General features: G+C 39.7%; 1 protein-coding gene across 1 annotated transcript in view; it reads right to left on the bottom strand.

The window, feature by feature from the left end:
- LOC139991306 (uncharacterized) overlaps positions 1-22,416 on the bottom strand; it is a 67,808-nt gene extending 45,392 nt beyond the window's left edge. The window contains exon 1 of the mRNA XM_072011266.1: positions 22,235-22,416. The gene's annotated coding sequence lies outside the window, so the exon portion shown is untranslated. The remainder of the gene's footprint in view (positions 1-22,234) is intronic.
- Between the last annotated feature and the right edge of the window lie 369 nt (positions 22,417-22,785).

Here is a 22,785-nt window from a genome sequence, read left to right as displayed (position 1 = left end):
CGCACAATAATCATTTACGCAATCAGAAACGTCTAACACGACCGGTGTTCATCTGCAGAAAGATTACTTTGGACGACGCCTAATCGATAGATTGTTCACGTGTTCGTTAGCTGTTTCTGCTTCCCAGTCTTGTCTTGTCTTCCATAGAATGTACACGTGTTATAAGATCGCAATAAATAAGGCATATAATTGTAATAAGTGGTTTTATCGTTGCGTTATTTATATGTTTATTGCGTTATATATATATTTATATTGCGTTAAGAAAACTCAACAATGACACATTAAAAAAATTTTATTTTAGCAAATTCGTAATTTGATGGTAATAAACTGTTTTTTATAAAACATTTTTCTACTCAACTCGCCAGAACTAACACAAATATCGTGGCGATTAATACGTGAATCACCCGTCATAGTAAAATAGTTAAAAGGAATATTTCTGTTATTAGAAATAACCAACAGGTAAATAATTGAACTAAACTAATAATCAATTTTGCAACTGGTGATAAGAATAATAACTAACGATGATCCAATGAACTTTATTTTTAAGAAACATTAACAGAGTCATTGTTACTGTTTGTCCCTTACCATAGTAGTGAGAGAGGAGTAAGGAAACCAATATTTAATATTGCAATGTAATCGATTATATCTTTCTACATTCGTTGTTGCACTTACGTTCGTTGTAGTATTCTGATTTTCCGTGGAAACTAAAAAAAACTCAAAGCTTCAAAATCTCAAAACTCTTCAAGATTTAAGATGTTTTGATTTCTCGAAATTCGAAATTTTGTACTATTTTTGTGATTCAAAGCTCTCAAAACCAAAATAACTAATAATTTGTATAAATAACGTACAAAAATATTGTAACGATAGAAATTTATTTTTATTTAATTAGTAATAATGCAATTGTATTTAGAGTTCAGACTCATTTTAATTGGTACGATTTCATAATACATTATAATCGTTTATATTGAGATAAAATAATTTGATTTTCTGAAAAATTAATTAGGAAGTAATTATTTCGAATAAGATCGGCTATTAATAGGCCAATTTCAATAACTTTAAAATATATCGTGAAAGTCAACATTCTGAACAACTACTATAGATCGACTATTAATAGGCCAATTTCAATAACTGTCGCTTGGCTTTTATTTTTAAGTTATAAACAATTTATGTTTGGAAACATATGTAGGAATGGAATATAACTGTGGCAAAACTGTAAAGCATCCTTGAGATACCGATGTTGACGCAACGCTGCAGTTGAACCCTGACCGGAGGAGTGTACCGCGTAACCAAAAAGACGGAAAATAGTCTGATTGGCGTGTGAGAAGAGCAGACGTGTGTCGAAATATTTTTTTTATTACTTTATTATTCTTTGCTTATTTATTTCTCGTAAAATCCGCATCATTCCTACATATACGTATTATCTAACAATTTATTTTATAAATACTTGTTTTATAAACAATTTTTCTACGACGATAGATATATTTATTACATTTTTGACTAATTTAAGATCAGAATAAAATGCAACATTCCATATATCAATCGATTTGTACTATTTGTACTTAAAATCGTTCTAAGTACAGAATACAGAGTTAATTATTGCTCGCTCAATGCTACTCGATATACGGATACTAAGTAATGATTACTGAATTCTGGATACTAACTATCCTATAGAGCATGTCCGTTTATTTATACCGGTCGGGGGAGTACCGGACAGTTTGAATTCGACCCGGTTGATGGTTGCACATAGCGACGATATTGTTTTGTCCGGAGTTTGTTTATTATTACGTTCCGTACATCGAGACGGCGTCAATGCTCCGAGGCAAAACAACAACATGAGCCACTCCCGATTCGCATCGTCCTATGACTCATGTGCCATTACAGATTCACCGAAAATTATTTCACGCCAACGATTATTATTATTAAATTTAATTTATAACTGTAATTTAATATTGTAATATAATTAATTTTAATCTTAATTTTATTATTAATTTACTCTAATGTATAACACAATAATTTCTTTTTTTTACTTATATAATACTGAAAATGGTTATCTCTCTCATCAATGTGGTAGGTTTAGGTTAGGCTGTATAAAAATGTGGCAGCCTACTCCAGGATGAAGTGGAGTTGTATCTAGGTAGATTTCATTGTTGCTTTTTGCGAATAAAAATCTAATGCCAAGTGGCGGTTATATGTGTATGGTGTATACATATAACCGGCGGCTACATTTTTATATAACCCAACCTAACAAATTGATAAGAGATAACCATTTTTCTTGTTGTATAAATAAGAAAAGAAAATCAATGGATTATAGTTGGGGGCAGCAGTATAATTGTCAGCATAAAATAATTTTCTATCAATCGGTTGATATATGGAATATTGTTTTAAATTGTTTACAGAACAAAAATTTATAAAATAAGTCCTAATAGTACACATGTTATTTAATAAAATATTGTTGGAACTTGAACTGATTAGTGTACTATAAGCCATGTGTAAACCATAAAGGAGAGTGGACTATGAGAGAGAGAGAGAGCGAGAGAGAGAGCGAGAGAGAGAGAGAGAGAGAGATAGAGATAGAGATAGAGAGAGAGAGAGAGAGAGAGAGAGAGAGAGAGAGAGAGAGAAAGAGAGAGAGAGATCAGAATGTGGACAGAGAGTGTGGGAGAGCGTGCAACTAAGAATGTGTAGCTAGCTTGACTTATGTATAATCGTTATTTTAATTTACTAAATACATATATTCTGTTTATTTTACATTTTCATGCTTGATCAACTAATGCCATCAAATATAAATTGTTTTATATCTTACAAACTTGATCTGAGTGGCGGTTATACATACGTAGAGGAAAATGTTGTTCAGAATGTTTTCTTCTACATCGTATATCAAGGATATTGTAATTGTCAAAGACGCCCGTAACCTAAATTTTAGTTTTTAATAAAACAGATACTGCTTAGAAAAGAAAGGAAAAGAATTTTTAAAAAGTTTAAAATATGTATTACTACAATAATAAAATTAAAGAGAAAATTTAGCAGGAATGATTAAAACAATGAATAGAATACAACTAAAATAACTTCTTTATATTTAATAATTAATTTGCGCAGTTATGTTCAAACAATAATTAAACTACCTTATACTATTATTGTATACAAGTAAAAATATTTAAGAGCTTCTAAATTTATTTACGTATATACAATCACAGTCTCGCTCGGGCAACCGAGGCGAACAGATGTGTGTAAGCAAACGTGTGCTCCAGTCAAGTGATTCAGAGAAGTGCTACGAATAGTGATTGTGACAAACAATGCAGCAGCAGATATCAACACTCAAGATTGCAACCAAAGGAGAAAAATATTATATAAAAGGGTCGTCAGATTTACCAGGCTTACAGCAACAATGGGGGAGCATGAGGCGGGCATGGGTTTTCGGGCCGTAGGACCACGTCCCGGGAAACCCCGATAGATCTGATGCTCTCTTACAGTCGGGTGGCAGCTGGTCGGTGCCTCTGGCGCCCGTCAATTTTGCCGATCCGATGCGGAGAGTTTCGGAGAAGTTGGTGGGCCCATGCCTGTCAAGACCACTCACCTCACCTTCTTGTGGGGCCCCCCGACACCCTGCACCGGCTTTGACCGGGACAGGGTGCGAAAGAGTGAGTGGCACCAGGACGGACTTTGTTGATGACCGCGGCGACAACAATGACAAACATCATGGATTGCGACCAAAAAGCGAAAATGGTTTACGGTGCAGGGGAGGGATACCCCAGTACCGGCGCAGCGGTGGGTAGTCAAGTGGGCTCACCTGCGTCGTCATCTCACGACCACGGCTGTTCGGGGGTGGACCGCCAGGCCCCCGGATGTGTTTTCACGTCTGGTGAGGCGGGAGGCAATAGTACGGAGATTCATAAGGAACCTCCGAGAAGAATAACAAGAGCATCGCGGAGAACCACGGGCGGGGCGGACGGCGTCTTCCTCGCACCGGCCGCGGTAACGGGCCTCGCGCCGGTAAGGGAGCTAAGAGCGCGGACGAGGTCCGATGACGGGGATTCGGTCGCCTCTTCCGCGTCTCGGTCATCCCTGGGATCGATCGTCTCCGGGGGGAAGAGAAGGCGCATGATGACGCTGACCCCGGAGATTTCTGTGGATTTGGCGCTGGACATACGGATGAGCTCGGCGGCCGACATGAGCGCCGAGTTCACCAGGCAGGTGTCTAAGATCTTGCGGGTGGCGACGACAGCGCCGAACCTGAAGGGAGTGTCAAGGACCTAAAAAACGCGGCGACCTACGTCGCCGCCGCATGGAGGGAGCTTAACCTGCAGAGGGCTGAGGTGGTCCACAGCGGTAGCTCCACGGCCGCCAGGCTCGCGGAAGCAAGGCTGACCGCGTTGGAGGAGGAAAACGCGGCCTTGCGTAAAGAGATAACGAGGCTGGCCGCTCGCACCCACGAGTGCCCGCGGTGCAACGGTCGGGCTATTGAGCCCGGCCACCCTCCGCGGGAGGGGAAACAAGAAGGTGCGCGTCTGGACGCCCTAGAGAAAAAGATGGGCGAACTCGGTCCCTCCATCATGAGGGCCATCGAGGAACGGTTTGGGGGCCGAAGACCGCGCAGCCCCGAACCTCGGCGCAAGGCGGACCAACCCGCTGTCCCACGCGTCACCCAAGCCACAATGCTCCCGAGGGAGCAGGAGGGTGGCGAATGGAGGGTGGTGGAAAGACGGCAGCGGAAGAAAAGGGCCGCAAGGAAGGAGGAGAAAAAAGAGAGAATGCCCGCTGCTCCTTCGTCGCGAGTAACGGGCGTACGGAAGACGGGCGTCGCACTGGTGGCTAAAAAAGGAACGGCGCAGGCGACAAAAACGGCCGGGCTCCCCCGCGCACCGCGTACGTCCGCGGTGACGTTGACTATCAACGAGGGGGTTAAGACTTCGTACGCCGATGTTCTCGCGACGGCGCGACAGAAGGTCCCGCTTGCGGAGATCGGCGTCGAATCCCTCGGAATGAGGAAGTCGATGACCGGGGGTATAATTATCCGGCTCCCAGGCGACAGAGACAGAGGAAAGGCGTCGCGATTGGCGACGCGTCTGACCGAGGTGCTGGATCCGGCCGCGGTGAGAGTAGCGGCCCCGAACAGGACGGCGGAGTTGAGGGTGGCCGGGATAGACATCTCGATCGCTAAGGAGGAGCTGCGGCAGGCGCTGGCCTCAGCGGCGGGATGCGGCAGTGCGGAAGTGCGGGTCGGAGAGATCCGCACCACCAGATACGGCCTTGGGACTGCATGGGTAAGGTGCCCAGTGGCTGGAGCCCGGAAATTAGCCCGGGACGGGAAAGTAGCTCTGGGCTGGTCCACGGCGAAAGTCACGGCTATCCCGAAGAGACCCTTGCAGTGCTTTAAATGCCTGGAGCTGGGGCACATGCGGGCAACCTGCACGTCCAACGTGGATCGCGGGCATCTGTGCTACAGGTGTGGCGGTAGCGGGCATCGTGCCAGGGGGTGTCCCGCCTCCGCGCCCAAGTGCCCGTTATGCGAGTCGCTGGGGGCGCCAGCCAACCACAGGATGTGCGGGGCGGCATGTGCTCCGCCGAGAACTAAGAGGAAGCCACCGATCCGTGAACCGACCGCGGAGGTAACGCAAGAGGGGAGCACCGTCGAACATTCAGCGGCAGATGGCCGGGAGGAGGCCATGGAGGTGATTGAGTGATTTTAACCGTCTCCTCCAATGCAACTTGGGCAGATCGAGAAGGGCGCATGACCTGCTCCTCCAGACTATCCGGGAGGGAGAGGTCGCCCTCGCGACAGTGGCCGAGCCGTATCGCGTCCCTGACGCTCCCAACTGGATCGGGGATTTGGACGGACTGACGGCCATAACTTGGACGCCGACCCTGGGCGCCTTTGGCGCCCTGCTTGACCGTGGCAGCGGCTACGTCGCGGTCGAATGGGCAGGAATAGCGGTGGTGGCGGTCTACGTCTCCCCCAATAGCGGCCTGGCCGCGTTCGGGGACTTTCTGGACGATGTCGGGGAATGCGTCAAAAGGTGCTTTCCCCGTCAGGTGCTGGTCCTCGGGGACTTCAACGCTCACTCGACGCAGTGGGGGAACTCCGCGACGAACGCCAGAGGAAGATGGCTGACAGACTGGGCTGCGGGACTCGGACTCCTGCTGGTAAACAAGGGTACGGCGAGCACCTGCGTGGCGTGGAGGGGGTCCTCCGTGGTCGACATCACGTGGGCCACCTCGAAGCTGTACCCGAGGATCCGTGACTGGAGAGTGGCCGAGGGAGTCGAGACCTTGTCCGATCACCTCTACATACTTATGGAGGTGGTCTCGGAGGACGTGGACGAAAATAACAACCAAGTCGCCCGAGGTGGTGCGAGCCGCTCCGGCCCGCAACCACCCAGATGGCGCCTGAAGGAGCGGGACAGGGAGATGTTGCGGGCGGCAGCCATCGTCTCGGCGTGGAGCTGGGACGCCCAAGGGACGACCAGTCTGGGAAGCGTCGACGAAGAGGCGGAGATCCTCCAAGAATACATGAGCGCGGCGTGCGACGCCTCGATGCCGCGCTCCGTCCCGGGCGGTGGACGCAACCGCAGCGTTCACTGGTGGACGCCGGAGATAGCGGAATTGCGGGCGAGCTGCGTACGGGCACGCAGAAGATTCCTGAGGGCCCGTCGCCGTAGAAGGACGCGCGACGAGGAGGAGATCTCCCGCTGCTACGGGGTCTACAGAGAGGCGAGACGAACTCTGCAGCGGGAGATCAAGATCGCGAAGGCTCGGTCTTGGAAGGAGCTGATCGAGGCGGTTGAGTCAGACCCGTGGGGGCGGCCGTACAAGGTGGTAACGAAGAAGTTGCGACCCGCGGCCCCCTCGCTGACCGCCAAACATGGATCCGTTACTGCTGGCCAGGGTCATCGGGACGCTGTTTCCGCGGCAGGACAGCGACGCGGGGCGGTCGGGATCGTCCCTCTTCTCCGGCGGGGGCGAGACGTCGTCAACAGCAGCGGTGGCGACGACGTCGACGGAGCGGAGCGAGGAGCTGCAGGTCACTCAGGAGGAGCTTCTCGCGGCGACTAAGAAGATGGCGTCCCGGGACGTGGCACCGGGTCCGGACGGAGTTTCGGGCCGAGTCTGGGCGGAGACGATGGAGGTGGTGGCCCCTCGCGTGCGGCATCTGTTTACCCGATGCCTGAGGGAGGGCATCTACCCGCGGATATGGCGGATGGCGAGATTGGTCCTGCTGCGAAAGGAGGGTCGTCCGCCGGAGTCGCCGTCAGCGTACAGGCCGATATGCCTGCTGGACGAGATCGGGAAGCTCCTCGAGAGGGTGATCGCCGCCCGTCTGGAGGCCCATATCTCGGGGCGGGTTCCCGGATGGCACGACAGTCAGTACGGCTTTCGCCGGGGTCGCTCCACGGTGGATGCTGTGAAGCGGGTGAGGAGCATGGCGGAGGACATGGTTTCCCGCTACGGAACGGCGGTAGCGGTCTCCCTGGACGTCAGCAATGCCTTCAACTCTATCCCCTGGGCGAGGATAATGGAGGCTCTGCGACATTTCGAGGTGCCGGCGTACCTGGTTGTGGTCATCGGAGCCTACCTAAACGATAGGTGGATCACCTTCACTGGGAGGAACGGGGAAGAGAGAAGGCGCGTGGAGCGCGGCGTCCCGCAGGGTTCGGTGTTGGGACCAATCTTGTGGATCACGGCCTACGACTCCGTCCTTAGATGCCCGATGCCCCCGGGCACGGGCTTGGTTTGTTACGCCGACGATACCTTGGTGCTAGCCGGGGGACGGTGGTGGAGTGAGACCGTGATTCTCGCGGAAGACGCTGTGGCATGCGCGGTGCACGCTATTCAGCGACTGGGATTGAACGTGTCGCCGGCCAGGTCGGAGGCCCTATGGTTCTTCGACCGCCGCCGCAGGGCATCCCGTCCCGATGGTTTGTCCGTGGCCATAAATGGCGAAGCGGTGCCGGTGAAGTGTCGTATGAGGTACCTGGGCCTCACCATCGACAGTCGGTGGACGTTCGGACCACATTTCGAGCTCCTGGTCCCGAGGGTGACGGCTGCAGCCAACGCCTTGTGCGGCCTTCTTCCGAATATAGGCGGAGCAGGGTCGGGAGTCCGCCGACTCTACGAGGGAGTGATCCGGTCCCGGGTCCTCTATGGGGCACCGGTGTGGGCCCAAGATCTGATGGCCAACCGTCGCAGTCGTACCCTGGTGAGGAGACTGCAAAGGACGATCGCTATCCGAATAGCCAGAGGATATCGAACAATATCCTACGAGTCGGCGACAGTGCTGGCGGCGTCCCCCCCGTTCGAGCTGCGGGCCCTCGAGCTCTGTCGGGTGCATGAACACCTGAGGGCACCGCCTTCGACGGTGGCGCTGTCGCTGGGCGGCCTCTCGGCCTCGAACGTCCGGGAAGAGGCAAAGCTGGAGATCTGGGAGCGGTGGCGCTCCCAGCTGATGGAGGAGGACGCCAGGCGGCCACACCGAGCCGTCCGCGCCGTGCTTCCCAATTGGGAGGCTTGGAGAGATCAAGGCGGGGTTCCGCTCACCTTCAGGACGACACAGATGCTCGCCGGACACGGGGTCTTCGGTGAGTACCTGCTGAAGATCGGGCGGGAGGTGACGTCCACCTGTCACCACTGCGGGGAAGAGGAGGACACGGCACAGCACACGCTGGAGTTCTGTCCAGCGTGGGCGGAACCGCGACGCGTCCTGCAGCTCGACATCGGCGAGAGGTTGGCTCCGGAAGCGGTCGTTGAGGCCATGCTCCGAGGGCCCCGGGAGTTTAACGCTGTCCGCGCCTACTGCGAGGAGGTTATGCAGAGAAAGGAGCGGGCAGAGAGGGACCGGAAGAGAAGAGCCGATCCCAGTAGATCGTCGCATCAACGTCGCAGGGGCTCCGTACGACGCAGGGGCGCGGCGCCGCCGTCGCTGCCCCGGGTGCGCCAGATTAGGGGACGTGGCGCTAGGAGGAGTGGTTCCCCCTAGCTTTCCAACTCAAGCCGGGATGCCTCCCTAGACAACTACAACGGCAGGGAGATAGACGACGAGGCTGCACTCGGTAATGATTCGCAAGAGACCCCGGGTGCACCTCCGAACGTCGGGATGACCACCGTGGGGTTTTAGTCGGTAGGAGTCCGACACTACACGGTCGTTGCTACGCAGCGCCGAGTGTCCATGAGGATTTCCCCACGATAAAAAAAAAAAAAAAAAAAAAAAAAAAGCCCTTCAAAATAAGCGCTCGCCCCAGTCTGTCAAAACATTTTGACTCAGTCTCTTGTAGTTGGATTTGCATAACAAATCCTATTATCATATACAAAGTTCAACTTCTTCACCTTATTCATGAAACGTTCGAACTGCGACGCGAGGAGATCACCTGCGATCTTTCGGTTTCGTGATTTCTTGTGTCTCCGACCTGACAAAAGCATAGATAGCAAGACGGCAGATTGCTAAGGCTGTTAGGATGAAAACGAACATCAGAAATGCCCAACATGTCTAGGAACAGTGTAAACATTTGCAGCGGAAGAAATTGCAAAAGGCTGTTCTAACACAGGCATATAAAAATATGATTGCAGTTTGAGGAAGAATATATGCATCGGGAAAAGAAATGGAAAAAAGGATTATTTACAGATTGCTTACTGATGAAGTTTAACTTGGTTGGACCTGACAACGCTACAGGTAGAATTATTATTATCATAATGTATTGGCTTTCATGGAAGAACAAACATGAGTTTTATCCCGGATAAACAGTAAAAAATATTTAGATTTAATTAAGACACAAATTGAAACAGATGTAACAAGAATTCCCAGGGAAATATAATGATAAAAATATATTTTAAAAGAAATAACCTACCAGTTTTGAAATAGCCAACACATTCCCCTGACATAAATGTAATAAAAAACTGTTGGGGCGATCTTACTACAGCTGTTTATGATAAAAACAGGCAATTCAATAGTGTAGATTAACTTAAAGAATGTATTTTATTAGAATGGGAAAGAATAAATAAAACAAAAATAACTTCTTAAATCAATGCCAATCATCGCAAGTTTTATTATTTATGTGTGCTTTACTTCCACAGATTGTCAAAGTTATAGTTGATTTCGAACTAAAAAATCGTAAATATGGACATAATCGATCTTTTAAGCGTATAAATAATATCAGTATGATTATTTATAGTGTAGAATATATTTTACTATTATGTAGATATATATTTCTTTCTTGTGGTACGCTTCAAAATAATAGTATAAGCATAGAAATACGGTCCTTTTTGTGCCTTCTCTCTGTCGGAACAAACAGCATCTTCTCGAAGGATGCTTATTATTATCTGTTACTGGTATTTTTCTAATAAAATGCCTTCCTTTAGTAAGATATGAAATAAACAAATCCTCCTCTAAATCCTGAAGGGTGATGAATCATATTTTTACTTTCTAGAACATAACATTCTCTTTTTCAGAAAAATATAGTAAACCAAATTTTATAATAATGTATAGACCAGAAGAAAATAATGTACAAGAATAAAAATTTATTTATATGACATACTTCTATTCTACAAATCTGCTTGTAAAAATTGCTTTCTCCTAAATTATTATTTTCCTCGTAAAATGATTTTGATAAATACTTTTCACGACACGACGCGATATCACAATGTCTGTAATATCTCATCTATAACTATCTAATACAAAACAGAGCGGTAGATAAATAAATACACGCAATAAGAAATCTCGCGTTCATTACTAATGTATAGTACTACTGTATTAGTATACTACTAATAATTCATTATAAAAAGCGAATGTATCTGCTTCTTTATTTGATGTGTATTTTTGTCGAAAAATTAAATTGTTTATATATCTCCCATCTTTGTTTAATATGTTCTATAATATTCGAATGTCAAAATATAAAAAAATTATTGTAACCGAATGTAGTACCATTTCCTATCTAAATATCTTGAAATATAACAAATTTTTGATCGAAGTATAATTTAAAAAGTATCATTTCGAGATATATTATATCAGAATATTTCTATGTACAACGGTGTTTTAATTATTTAATTAATTAAGATCGAAATTTCTTTAAAAAGCAAGATTAAATTCTTACATGAGCTATCATAAAGGTTGAAATCATACCGAATCACATGGAATCACATCAAATGGAATCACGTCGTGTAAACAATAGAACGTAGTATTTATTATTTTATCGGTTTATCACCTGAAATTCGGCATCATATTGGATGAAAGCGCTTCTAAAATACAAAAAAAAATCACTGCATTATCTAGCTTTTAGACAGTTATATAAAAATAAACTAAATAATTAATCTACTGTTTTCATTTAAATAATACTCTCTCATTTTACAAAACAGAAATTTATGTATGTATATTTGACTTTAGCTCATTTTATTCAAATTATTATGTATACAATAATACCATCTGCCTTAATAAGGAAAGTAATAAGGAAACAAAGAAAATATCTCAAAAATATATTTCATTTATAATTTTCCTAATTGTCTATTTACGACGTGATATTGTTTGAAAGATAAAACTTTAGAGAAGAACTTTAGAATACTTTTTTCAAATTATCGAATGTAGTATCATAAATAAACTAACTTAAATAATTTGTATAGATAACAGTTTTGGAAATGTTCTTTAAATGATGATAACGAAATAATGATAATAATATCATCTTCTTTGTCTAGATGATATTTTAAAATAATTATTGTATGCATTACATAATTGTATGCATTAGGTTATTTTAATGAGAAAATGATTTTTTTCCGAATCATATCCTTTTATTATTTAGAATTATTTTATTTGTTATTGTTGAGGTTATTAGATGTGTGAACAAAGAAACGTGTGGATAGATTGTAAGGTAGAAAATATAATTTAATATAGAAGCGTAAATACAAGTAGGAATATATATGTAAGCTGGTCCAGATCCGCACGCTAGCAGTGTTACCCTATGACTAAAGGAACGCCGAAAAAAGACGTCGCACGTATGCCGCTTATCGTCTGTCGTCGACGCATTCTTTTGTCTATGCGCTATCGACGACATCGGCGCCTTGTGAAAGCCGAAGACCAGATGTAGAGTTTTCTCAGAAGTATCGATCACTTCAACAGTTATTTATGTTGATATTCTGTTCAAATAATTGCTTATTCCATTATGTGAACATGGTTAACTGCACCAGAAATATTAATTTCTTCCTCATGTCAGACCCTCCTTCCGAAGAAGGACCAACTTCGCCGTCCACCATATCCGGGGGTAGTCTCCCCCCCTCAGACACCGTGTAAATAGGTGTCGTAGTCTGGGGGCCATGACCCCCATCGTCTCCATCCATACCTGTCCCGAGACTCCGTCCGGACCCGGCGCCACTTCGCGAGAGGCCATCCTTTTCGCCGCATCCAACATCTCGTCCTTCACAACTCATAGTTTTTCCCTTCACCCCACTGTCCAAGTGCAGGAAGTTCGTGGTTGTACTGGGCAGTCATCTTGTGGCGGGAACAATGTGCGAATGATCTCCGCAAGCAACTTCGGTTTCATATCCGCTGTCAGCGATGGGGAGGGGACACGTAACTGGAACCACTTCAATTATTGGGCAAGTACTGATTTTAATGAAAAATGTTTCGAGTAAAAATTGCATGGTTTCAAGTGAGACACAAATTTGATGTAATTAATTTTCTGTAGCAGCATGTTTAAAAGACACGCAGGAAAGAAAAAACTAATTTCAGTTTTCCACTCTGTTTTATAATATAAAAGGATCTTTAAAAAAATTCAATTCAGTCTTTAAAAGAGGCCGAGCTAGACTGATATGCGCCCTTTTTTCACGAAGTTATACTAATTCAAAAATCGATGATTTTTCGTTCAAACGTTAGTGATCTCTTAATTTTGTGGAATAGTGTAGTTAGTTAATAAAAACAATTCTGTAAAAAAGTTGAGTCCTATCGAATGGAGAATTTATTGACGTAAAATAAACTTTCGAAAATAATATTTTTTCATAAAAAAGTATCATTTTGTATTTTTTAAATAGCATCATATATTTTCATATTTCATAGCCACGCTTTATACGTGTCACTTTATGCCAGAGCATAATTGCACGAAGCACTTGCCACATATTTATATATTCCTGTAACATTATCAAGACTCAATATGAACACTCCGAGCAACAGCTAGTTGCAGTGCAACAGCATGGACGCTAACGAAGTATCGTTACAAAGTAACGTTACGTCGTTATATAAGAAGAATTATGTGTCGGGTTATCGTTAAGATCAGGGTTAGGGGCGTGTAATGAATCTTCACCGGAATTATTCATCGTTGTCACACAATCGAGGTAACGTTTATTAACACAAGTATGGATGTTACAAGATTGGCAAGTGGCCACGGTAATTAGACATTAATGACAATGACCTTAGGTTCGATAACGAATCCGCGGTCAACGGGATAACAGATGTACTTTGCTCCAAAGTCTAAGTCGGACTCGACTTGCTTCTCGCGATACAAGAATTACTTGACTAACTCTTTATTGAAACGTGGATTATTCACCGATCGTACAGACACTAGATAATTGGCTAATGAGACTGCAAGAAAGGGAATGACATTCCGTCACGATGACGCTGCAGAGGAAAACTATGATGGGGTGTGCCTAAGGGCACAAGATCATCGGATTCGTCGAGGAAAGCCTCCGCTCAGAAGGTGAGGGAAATGGACGTTGCTGTTAATTGGTTAATTTCTATGTTGGTGGAATCCGATGACCTCGTGCCCTTTGGCACATCCCACCATAGTTTTCCTCTGCAGCGTCGTTGCGACGGAAAGTCATTCTTTTTCTTACAGTCGCATTAGTTAGATACCTAGTGTGTTTGTACGATCAGTGAATAATCTACGTCTTAGCAAAGAGTTAATCAAGCGATCCGTGTATGACGAGGAGTAAGTTGAGTTCGACTTAGACTTTGAAGTAATGTAGATCAGTTATCCCGTGGGCCGTGGATTCGCTATACCGACTCCACGATCATTGTCATTATCGTTCGAGTATTGAGACCGGTAGTTTATCTTGTATTTGTGACAATAAAAGATATCATCGATTGTACACCGACGATGAGCGACCCTGGCGCAGATTCTTTACACGCCCCAAACCCAAGTGTTAACCCCAACCCGACATATATATATATGTAAACTCCCTAGAGTTCACGTGGGATAGGGACTTTTTGTTCTAGGGATAGCACGACTTTTTTTGTTTCACGGACAGAGCGACCCTCTTTTGTTTTACGGACAACCATTTTTGAGAGACACTCATTTCCCAAACGGACGGACAGAGAGCAACATAAGAGATAGACAAGATCACAGAATAATTATTTAAAATATTGAAGATTGACGGAGAAAGATCGGTAGCTCAGGACGTTGAAAATCGATTCTCGATTTTCAGATAAACATTGTACAGAACTTGTTATTCCTCGTTTATGTAATCTATTGTTATTTATTGTTATAGATGGATATCAATTGTTGTTTATTTTTGTATTTTATTTAAATACTTTCACAATAAAACTCGATTTTCAGATTTCAGAATCGATCATCTGAATTATCCCGAGATTTACGATCTTACATATATAAAGGGTATATGCCCCTTAAAGTTAAAGGTTTTTTTAGAACTTTCTTTAATCTTCGCACAAGGTCGATTCTCACAAGGCTTAATCAATATGATCTAACTTCAACGAGAAGTATCCCAGCACACGCGTGTTATCTCTCGTGCAGGCAGGATAGTCTGTTACGAAGAAAAGAGCAGTTATGAGTTCGGTAATAGCCCCACACGTTTGAAATTACTGTGGCTTCGGTGATTGCTGATCAAGCGAAGCAACCCTTATTAAAATTCGATCGGGAATAGTCTTGTGTTGTAAAACATTCATACGAAATAAGCTATTTGCGAGATAGTAATTTGCGCTCGAATAATTGAAAGCGTTCCCCATAAAGTAATTGTAATTGTGTTGTTCGTATCGTTAGTTGTATTGCATCAATAACTTTGTTCACTCTTTGTTTATTTATTGTTTTTCTTGGTATTAACTGAAGAAAAATTCCATTTATTTTCTTTGCACGAACTCATCGTCAATCTTAAAGCATCCCAAGTCCAGCAGACAATTAGATTTTTCAGTTATTGTTATTTGCTACGAGTTAGACCATCGACCAGAAAATTTAAGCGGCGGCGTTTTGTTTACATTCGCATTTTGTAACTGTAAGATCTAACTATGCAATAAGTATGCGATAACTATGCAATAAGTCGAAAATAAAACAATACATTTCTGGTGGAGGGTTCCATTCTGCAGTATTTTAAATAAGGACATAGCTTGAAAAGTGTTTGGTTCTATTTTTACCATACACATGTGTAACAGAAGCAAGAGCCATACTATAAAAATAGAAATTTGTAAACAATGATCGAAATAAATTATATTATATATAATATATGGTATATTTTGATTATTACTGGATTAATACTTGAAAATATATATAAGAATATATTGTATTTTTACATGATTATAGTATAACTGGTTTATTCACAAGTATTTTACACTTAGTAAATTCGTAGGTACAGTTAATCACAAGTCATTTATACAAGGATAACAAGGATTTTATAACACAAGGATAGAGCACGACCGTTCACTATCAGGACTCTCTCTGTCCTTCAATATGTAATCGATACCGCTGAGAACCGATCGTCTTCTTCCTATTCCGCCGCGATTTGCATTGGCTCTGGAATTCCATATTGCCGCTGATGCAATAATATATATAATATAATATAATATAGTAGTTAGTACCTCATGGCATATCCACAAGGATGAAATTCGCAAGAACCAACACATAAAATCGGTTTCGGAAGGCATAAAACGATACAGTCATTACAAAATGAGATTGGAAAATCATCCAAACATGACAGCTAGGGAACTTTATACATCTCATCAACCCAGGAGATTATGAAGAAAATAATCGAGTGACCTCCTTCTTTGACTACGCATTAAATCTGTACGAATTCCATGATGTTTAATTAACTACATTAACGCAACTGACACTGACATTTTTCTTATGGAATAAAGGTCTACATACTGGACAAATTTACGCCAATAAACTACTTTGCCTACTTCTATGTAAATATTGTAAATTACATTTGACAATTTAGTTCCCTCTGAAAGAACAAAAACGTAAGAATTTTAATAAGGAACGATAGAAGAAGAAACGCTTTCTAAATAATTACCAGGCTAGTTTTAAGTCGGGATATTAGTACTTTTGGTTCCTTTCGGCAATGGTAACAATGTTTTTAATTTTCATTGTCCATCGTATTCTGAATATCCAATCGTGCCATAAACGCGATTACTTTTAGAACGTAATTTAATTATATCGGTTTGAACGGTCGAGGACACCTCGGAGGAATTTCTACGATTCTTATCTAATCGTTTGAAGGCTCATCTAGGTATCACTTACCCGGTTCTCGTTATGAGCTTCCCATCAAGGGCTACCCATACCTCGGGCACACGAAAGTGCACCAACCAATCAATGTACATATTTTCGGACTTCCACCTGAGTCGTACCGAACTGTTGATCGGGCCGAGTAAGGCAGAATCGTTACGCCTTTCGAAGAGTGCACATATTTTATCATTTTCGGAGGAAAATCAAATTCGTTTTCGTTTTTCTGTTTCTTTAGCCCAACGGTCGAGCCTCGAGTTTTTCAAAGCTTCGCGGCATAGTTTAGCGCATTCCGCAAACTTTCTTTATGGATAGATCATCGTTTCAAGGGTAATCCATTTCTTTGAATCAATCACCCAATATTAATTTGCAGGTGACAAGTGTTGCGCATTAAGTGAATGTCGTGCACACATGCAATTATATTTTAAAATAAGAATATTTACATTGTTGTAGTTTGTATCCACTTCAAACTTACTTAAAAGAACGATAGCCGAAACGATACTAATAGTATTACCCTCGATTGATTGTAGCTAAATTTTTATAACGAATATTTCGATTAACTGGTTGCACGCGATGTACTTATATATATTCTTGGAAGCGTTGAAGACTGACCAGGGAAACCATTATGGATAATGAAAGAAGAGAAAATGGTAAGGGAATAACGTGCTTGATAATGTTCATACTTTAGGATATTTATAAAATACTAGATCATGCTTTATACGTGGGAAAGGAAGTTACGCTTACTTAACATAGTTTGTATATTGCATAAAAATGACATCGTTGTTATGATAGACGTTTTTTTTATTCAATGAAATAATAGTTATATTTATGTCACTCAAAATGATAGCGATATATCTCCAATCATGTTAAGAATAAAACCATACCACATACATGTTCAAGACAATTTTAAAATATCAGTATAATAATAAAGTATCTGCATATGTAATTTTATCGTATTTAAAGAGATGATATTGCTTTAAATATTCGTCAATATTAAAAATTTTACAAGAGTTTATTTTTCTCGAAAAATCAATAATGGAAGATGCGCCACCATTATTCTGAACCACGTTCATTTCATTAATATAATTTTCAATTGTTTTGTGCTTTTTATACAAGGTCAATCTTATGATACATACATACATACATACATGATCCATACTTTATAGGGCGAATCTACTGAATCTTTTCTTACAGAAAAAGAAAGCAAGGAAAAAGCTTCGAACATTTTCTTTAATCATCTACATCTCGAAAATTAAGGTATATAAAACGTAGTTTATATGACGTTTTTTACTCATTTTAATGTATAGATTCATCCCTTGAAGTATGAGTATGTCTTAAAACTTACTTGTACATTCATTACATAGATACAAATTTCAAAATGCGAATAAATTTTCAGCATGATCAATATTCATGAGTTTATTAAATACTACTCTTTTTATGAAGTTAGAATATTTCGCCTAGTTAATTAGCGCATTTAGAACGCTCTGCTATAATCATTTATACGAAAGTGGATGTTGTGGAGGAATTACAGTATAAAAATTATATTTTTTAGTTAATCAGGTCAGCCTTAATAACTCGAAACCTTATAATTCATTAACCTTTGTATTATTCATTATACTAGTGAATTACAATATTTAATGGAACCATCTTTGGTACTAACTGTACGTTTAATTATATATTTAAACCACTATTCATATTTTGTAGTACCTAATTTTATAATATTTATGCAATAAATGTCTTGTAGTTTTGGTAATGGTTACAAATAGTATTATACACCACTGTATTTATTTGATATACTTGAACCTAATTAATTAAGTTAATATGGAAATGTTACATCAAATTCCGCATTATTTAGCAGTATTTTCATATCATTACAAAAATTTTTCAATATGAAAACGGAGATATATATATACAACAAAACCTGCTAAAAAGACGCATCATTGTGAAATAAGAGTATCTGTTAATACCTTTTGTAGTCACTGTATATACATTTTAAGATTCATTAAGATAATCATAATAACTCCATCCCATTACAACTGTATTGAAATTTCAGAGTGTTTCGTATAAAAATGATATATGCGTCAAAATTTTCTATACTAATTGTGCGGATATTTTCGTGAACCACTATACATATAGTAAAATGTTATGAAGCAATTAAATTGTCTTTTTATAACCTGCATACAAGATTGAGCGTATTTATAACAGAATTGTTAAAGCTTGTAACACTATTTTGTTACTTTACATATCTTTATATTCATTGATATCGAAATTATAAGGTACTAAGTTACACATTTATTTCTCCCGTCTTTAGAATATTTACTCATGTTTATATAAACAATACAAATATTTTTTGGCTAAAGGGATAGCTAATGTCACAACGGTACCTGTATTTAATAATGAAGAATTGAACTAATGATGGAAAATTTTCTTAAAGTAAGTTTAATTATAATTGCTGTTCTATTATGCACTTGAATATTGGAAAATATTAACGTTAAAAATATGTAATATAAAAAACTAATATAAAAAACAAATACTGAATTTTGAAATTAACATGAAATTTGGTTTCGAGTAAAAAACAAATTGGTTAAAGATAGTTTTATTTTTAATCGATTGTTTACCATATAGTTGCAACGGTTACTATAGTAAGTTTTTAAAGGCTCACTTGAAATCATGTTATAATTCACAGAAAATATTGATTTGCATTAAAAGTTTAAACAGCACTAACGTTTTTTGAAACTTTTTTAAGTTATATTTTACAGAAGTAGAATTAATATTAAGTGGAATTATGATTTGTATAAAAAATTGTTGCAGTGTAAGATGAGATGATCCACAACTATTTTTGTATTATACGTATAACGAAGTGACCTTTTTTTCAAGAAGTATGAGAGAGTTATTTTTGCATGGCCCTGTCTTGAAAGGAAATTAGATGTTCATCTGTTTTCATAAATAATGTTTTTCATAATCAATAAAGTATGACATTTATCATTCTCAGTAATTCTTTCAATTTGTTTTTCTTTTTAGATTTGCACATTTCACACTTAGTTATATTAAATCGTGATACATTTATTTAAAACATTGATATTTACAATTGCGATGAATTCAATCGTTTCCAGTTTATCAAAAACTTATAAGATACACAATATGGATGCCATAAATCATACTTGCACTTACATACCTATCATGTACGTTAGCCAAGTAACAAATATCGATTTACGTTAGCACGCTAGAGGGAGACTATTATTTAACGGTATCGAAAACTCAAAATAATAAAACAGAAGTAGGCATACGTATATATATACTGTTACTACATTGTATATATATTAGTATCAGTAATATTAAAAAAGGAATAGGAAATAGGAACACCATTCAGTTCTATTGCGCACTGGGCAAACAAATTCGTATACGCTTACTTTCCAATGAATAGTTATGAAATGTACAACTAATGTTGAAGATAGTGGGAATAAATAATTGATTACTGCAATAGTTTCATGATCTTCGCAATATATATGTATCTCATAACTTTTATGTACATTTTTAAATTCATTCTAAATTTTATCAATATATTTATGAATGTCCTATCTCACTACAGTGTTGGTAAAATTTCAAAATATTTCGTATTCGACACATAATATCGATGGTTTCTTGCCCAATTATCGTATGTCCACTTGTAGCGCTTGCAACATAAAAACAATTTTAAGAAATTAAATAAATGCCTTATAATTAAATAATTAAATAAATTTTGCATTATATTTTTCCTTATTAATGCTATTATAAAATTGGTTGCAAACCGTACAGTGCTTCTTCTTAGCAACATAGAATGAGAAAGAGACATGATGTTTCTCGAAAATATCTCTACATTACATATAGCAAAGTTACTATTTTTGACATATTGCTGAAGTAGATACAAATGTGATTTTTCTACATTATAAAGAAACCGTCAAGAACTATTTGTTGCACACAGAATTTACTAATTGCAGTGTTGTAAGCCACCGAGATCACATAATATATCACACTTATTGATCAGAAGTGTTCAAATGTACTTTCATAAGTCACTGTAAGTTTTCAATATTATATATCCGTTCATAAGCCTTATCTCTCTCAGCACTATCTCATATACCAACGTTGATCCATTAAATTCTACGATTCTCATACTTTCAATGGCCAACAATCTCATCTAACTAACTATCTTTGTTTGTTAAGTGCACACAATACGTAGAAATTCTGAAAACAGAATGGAGTGTATCGAAGTGAAACGTAACTCGATCCACTAATTTCAGAAAGCACAAACACGATATATTATACGTATTTTGTTCATAGTAACAATGCGTGTATATGTAATCGAATAAATATAATCAGATTTTAGTAAAATATAGAAATTCATTCAGAAATAATACTTCATATAACACATTTTTCCACACATTTATATATTTAATAAATATTATATGAATACATATGAAAATCACATAGGAGAAATATAATCCCAATTTTGTCGATTTTTTAACTTCTCAAGAAATAATTAAGGAAGAGAATAATCTGACACATGCGAAGATACATACATATATGTAAACTTTTTGAAAATATGTGATACAAATAGAAATTTTATAACAAAATTTTCGTTTGTGGCAGAAAAAGTTACTTGAATATGTCCAGTTACATTAATTGAACACTTGGCGACGAATGAGCCACGAATGGCAATTAGAGAAATCATCAAAATGAACACTCATAAGTTTTATACTTATTTATACAACATAAATAAATATTCACAGAACTTCTAACGGTCAAATAGTTACATTTTCCTAATAACTTTCTATTTGTTTACTATTTTCTATTGGAAAATTCTCTCTTTTTAAGTTTATTTCATATCAGACTGATTTAAATTCCACATATTATTTATATTTATATCATAACATTTTATATACTCTAAAACTATAACACCTTTAGTTAACTTAAACTGTTGCATATGGTTGAAAACTTTTTGTCGGAGATAGTATTTACGTATGAAAATCTCCGTATTGATGTTTTTTTCTCCTCTAGTAACTTGGACATAGTTATAACAAAACCTACGTTAAGTAAATGCAGCATTCCTCAAGATTACGATATCCGAGAGGGCCGCGAAAATAAAATTCTTACTATTACTTAGAAAAGTAGGAATGTTTTCAGGAATAGATATAGATAGATACATATAGAATCCGTTTTATCTCTCGTTCTTTTTACGAGTGCGGTTCTCTGTTATCCACACATAATTCTCAATCGTTAATGGAAAGTGCAAAGTAAGTGCATTTAATTTTAGATAACTCACTTTTCAAATTGATATTCTACAAACAAGTCGATAAATTGTGAAACGTGTTTATGTTTATGTTTAATGAAGAAGATAAGTACACAAACTTCCAATATTTATGATACGTACTACAGCAATTTGGTATATAGCAGCTCATACAAAGTCTTTTATTAAGTATATTATATAAAATTAATAACAATGATAGGATACTTTAGTATATACTCTATATGCTACTTTATATGTTTACTATTTTTAAATCATGATATTCATATCATTCATATCATCATATTCAAGTCCTCTTATCATTCACAAGAAAATGTTTAAGCTGAGTTATAGTCTAGAAATTAATGAATCTGAAGATATAAAGTTTGCTAAAGAAAATACTTCTACAAAGTTTGACAATACTACCATCAATTCATTGTTGCTTTATATTAGCTCTTAATTATCAATTTAATTGCGTCGTAACATTCTACTACGTGTATAGAAGCTCATGAAATTTGTCATTTTTGTTATGAGTCCTTCAATTTGAATTTTCTCTTACTTGTGTGAAATTCTGCTGGTTGTCAGGTATCGCAATTTCTGCCTTTCTTGAATCAATCGATATCACTTGTCGTTAAACATAATAGGAAACAATGCAAACTAAACGAGGCGAAAGAAATGAAAGAACAAGAGAAATGAACCAAAGCCGCGAGTATTCTCCACGTGACTGACGGAACTAGGTGTATTAGATCGGCGAAGAAACTAAACAGAATGCCAGCCAATGCGCAAGTCTACTCTGCAATGATACAAATATCTATATTGTCTTATACTCACCGAAACGCTTTCTGCGTTCTTTCTTTGCTCCTGTCATTCGGTTGAAACTCACGCTGTGTTATAAAAATAGGAGAAAATAGGTACTTCCAGAACTTTGTACTCTGATGACCACTTATTTTTTATGTAATCAACAAAAATTGGATCTTTAACCCATTAGAGTCCAAGCCTTGAAATGATGCATGGAGGTTGCATAACAGCGATATTATTAAAACAACGTAAATAAAAGAAAGTTATCATTTTATTATGGTACAAAAAATCTATCACAAATTGCAGACAAAA

Source organism: Bombus fervidus, chromosome 10, assembly GCF_041682495.2.
Source record: "Bombus fervidus isolate BK054 chromosome 10, iyBomFerv1, whole genome shotgun sequence".
NCBI classification, from domain to species: Eukaryota; Metazoa; Arthropoda; class Insecta; order Hymenoptera; family Apidae; genus Bombus; species Bombus fervidus.
Note: the sequence above shows the minus strand (reverse complement) of the source record. Positions and strands in the feature narration are given on the sequence as shown.